The sequence below is a fragment of the Marmota marmota genome, unplaced genomic scaffold (genome assembly GCF_001458135.2).
Source record: "Marmota marmota marmota unplaced genomic scaffold, marMar, whole genome shotgun sequence".
NCBI lineage: Eukaryota > Metazoa > Chordata > Mammalia > Rodentia > Sciuridae > Marmota > Marmota marmota.
In genome coordinates, this window is record NW_026000026.1 from 7,675,138 (window position 1) to 7,678,840 (window position 3,703).

General features: G+C 60.2%; 1 long non-coding RNA gene across 1 annotated transcript; it reads left to right on the forward strand.

The window, feature by feature from the left end:
- The first annotated feature begins 283 nt into the window (after positions 1-283).
- On the forward strand, positions 284-3,623 carry LOC125618969. Its single transcript, XR_007350374.1, has 3 exons — positions 284-804; positions 1,789-1,913; positions 2,106-3,623. It is a non-coding gene; the product is annotated as an uncharacterized LOC125618969 (long non-coding RNA).
- The last annotated feature ends 80 nt before the right edge of the window (positions 3,624-3,703 follow it).

Genomic DNA, 3,703 nt, shown 5'->3' on the forward strand with positions numbered 1-3,703 from the left:
AGCACCCAGGCCTCTCCCGCCCCGACTCCATGTCTCCGCCAGCGCCCTGGCCCTCACCTGTGCCGCCGCGGCCTGGCCACGCTGTTCCCGCCCTGGACTGGTCTCCTGTCCTTCCTTGGCAGGTCACACTTGCCCCCAAGCAAGTCCCAGCCGCCTCCCCTGGGCAGCCTTCCTTGACCCCTCAGGGCAGGGAACAGCTGTCCCTTCCAGATGTCCCACGGGAGGCAACCGTCGCGGCTGAGTCACACCCACGGATCTGTCTCCAGAGCCCAGCGGGGAGCCGCAGCCGAGGCTCTTAGACCAGCGTGTCCCAAGCGTCATTCGTTGAGCAACTGGGACTGGGCGCCAGGCCCGGGGTGCTGGACCGCTGGCCCTCATCCCCAGCTCTTCTGGTTTCTGTGCTGAGGCGGGTCTCACTACGCCCCTCAGCCTCCCGGTGGCTGGGATCACAGGTCACCGCCCCCGCTCAGTGCCACCCTCTCAGCCTCCCCAGTCCCTTTCCTAGACGTGTGACCACCTCCACCACCTCCCGGTTCCCCGTCCCTCCTTGAATTGCCCTTTGGCACTGAACACACTGGACATTCCATGTGTCGCTGTTTCCCTGTGTGGGATCGGTCACCCTGCCGGGGACGCGGGCTCTAGAAGGCAGGGTCTTGTCTGTGTGGCTCCCTGTGAAGCCCCCAGCCCTCTGAGGAGCGTCCCTGCTCCTGGCCGAGGGAGAGTGAAGGGGGCCCCGCGTGGACGCCTTCCCAGGGCCACTCTGTAGCACGCCGTCTTGGCACCACATCCACCCGGCTGAGGCAGGTGAGTGGACGGGGAGCCAGTTGACCCAGGGGCGGTTTTGTCCGGGGTGAAGCTCCCAGCCCGTGGGCCACCCCAGGTCCTCCCCGTGGTGTCCCCAAGTCCCGACTCGGTCCTCCCCGCAGATTCTCCCCAGGACCAGGACAGCCCCGGCTTCTCCAGAGGAGCCGCCTCCCGGCCCCCCGCAGACCACAGGGTGGGGTGCCAGAGAAGGAGCAGGGACCCCCAGGAGCCGAGGGGAGCCCGAGGGCTTGGGGACAAGCTCCCTCCTTCTGCCCAGCACCTGGTGCACTGCCCGGGGAGAGCAGGCCAGCCACCCCGCTGTCCCCATGCCTCGGCTGGGCGCCCTGACGCCAGTCACGGAGCAGATCTGGAACGAGCTGGGGTTGCTCAGACCCCGCTGACGCCATCTCACAGGGAGAGTCCCCACGTCCCTGCTGGGCTCTGAGGAGGGCTGGGCCCGTGGCGTCTGCGTCCATCTAGTAGGGGCTTGGCTCCCGCGGGGAGTGTGAGTGTGCAGGTGTGCACGTTTTTGTATGTGCATGTGTGCGTGTTTGTGTGCACATGTGTGTGCCTGTTCCTGTGTGTGTGTGTGCATGCACGTATGTGAGTATGTGTGTGCACATGTGTCTGTATGCACGTCTGTGTATGCACTTGCGTATATGCACGTGTGTGTATGTGCATGCATGTGTGCGTGTGTGTGGTGTGCACAGCACACGCCCAGCAGTAAGCCACCAGCCGAGGCACAGCCAGGACCTCTGCGCGTCTTTAAGCAGGAACCGCGGGACTGTGCTGGCTGGTGCCGAGGCTGAGGCTGTCCCACTCTCCCGCTCTCCGAGTCTCCTGCACCCAGGGCACAGGTTTCTGCCTCCCCCTCCCGCCCTCCAGTTTTTTGGGGAAATACAGGCGAGTCTGAGGAGAGAGTCAAGGCCGCTCCCACTCCTCCACCGGCTCAGGAGAACCTCCCTTCCCTTTTCCACTCCTTAGAGCCGAAGGGCCTTCATCAAATTCCAGCTCTGCCGCAGGCTCGACCCTGAAAACCACGTCACCACTCGGAACCGCTGTTTCCTCTTCTGTCATAAGGTGCCCACCCCTTTGCGCCGGGAGGAAGGGTAAGTGAAGGGAGGTGTGGCCAGAGCTCGGGGGCTTCGGCACCCAGTGAGGGCCCCACACACGGCTGCACCGTGATCCCAGGGTGGATGTGGGATCTCTAAGCCCTTCCACCCAACAGCGGGTTTCACGTTTCGCTCCCGAGCACTCTTAACGACCACAGAACACCTGCCACTCCGTTCCCCTGTCCATAGACACAGAAGTCAGCCCGGGTCGCGCACTCTGCCGCGGGGACATTCCTGGACTCGACTCTTGGGCACGTCTCTGGGATGAACTCCCAGAGGTTGAACCCCTGGGTCAGAAGGCGCAAGGACTCCAAGGACCCGCCCACCACACGTGGCCAAGGACATCCAGGGCCCGTCTGGGAGACCTGCCTACCACGTCCCCTCTGCCCCAGGCCACCCCCTTTTAGGCACCACCAGTGAGACAGGCAAAGGCCACTCTCACCCTTTAATTAATCCACATTTTAAACCATTTCGTCTGCTGTTTTCCTAGCGCTGGTTTCACAGCTCAGTGCGCTGAGGGTCACCGCGTGTGGGTCTTGGGCGAGGCACCCTTCCCCTGAATTAGCCTGCTGTCGTGCCAGGGACGGAACCCAGGGCGCCGAACCCGGAGCCACGTCCCAGCCCTTTTTATTTTCTTATTTTGAGACAGGGTCTTGCTAAGTTGCCCAGGGCCTCACTAGTTATGAGGCTGGTGATCCTTCTGCCTCAGCCTCCCAAGTCGCTGGGATTACAGGCGTGAGCCGCTGTCCCTGACCCTTTTTTTTGGTGATGCTGGGAATGGAACCCAGGCCCCGCCCACACGGAGCACAGGGTGTACCACTGAGCTGCATCCCAGTCGCGCTCCATAAAACATCTTCATCAGACTTCTGGGGATACACCCAAAAGATGTGAAGGCTGGGGACCCGGGGCTCCAGTAGACATTGGTTCACCCACGTTCACAATGGTCCAAAGGTGAAAGTAGGTGGCAGATGGGTGGGTGACAGGGTGTGGTACTGTGTACACGACTGTGTGTGTACACAGACGTATGCATACATATGTGTGCCATGGAATATTAGTCAGCCTTAAAAAGGAAGGGAATTTTGCTCCATGCTATGGCACAGATGAAGCTTGAAGACGTCTACTCTTTCTTTCTTCCTTTCTCTTTCTCTTTCCCTCTCTTACATGGGCCTCGCTATGTCACCCAGGCTGGCCTCGAACTCGTGGGTTGTGGTGCGAGATCCTCCTGCCTCAGCCTCCAACTAGCTGAGAGGCTGTCAGGCACCGTGCAAGCCAGCAGCCGGCCACGAGAGGCCAGTCCTGGGGATTCCTATCGCAGGAGGTCCCTAGAGCAGTCGGATTCCTAGCTCCCCTCCCCGTCCCCCGAAAACAAAACAAAAAATAAATGGGAATGGCGGTCACCCTGGGCCAGGGGGGTTGGTGTTTGATGGACAGTTTCACTTGGGGAAAATGAACGGTTCTGGAGGTGGCTGGTGTGATGCTTTCACACAAATGTGAACGCACTTGACCCCACAGAACTATCCCTAAAAATGGTCAAAATGGTAGATTTTATGTCATGTATATATTTCAGGGCAATAAAAGTCTCTTAAGCTCCATAAAATCCTGTGAGGTACTTATTATTATCACCCTCCCCCTTTTTGAAACGGTTGTGAAATTAAGGCTCAGAGAGGCTGGACTTGCTAGGAAGTGTCACACAGCCTCTGAGAGCTGCGGCAGGTCTAACTCTCTCAGTCCGTCACACTCAAGAATCCCGGCCGGCCGGAGCCCGAGGGCACATTCCCAGCAACGGG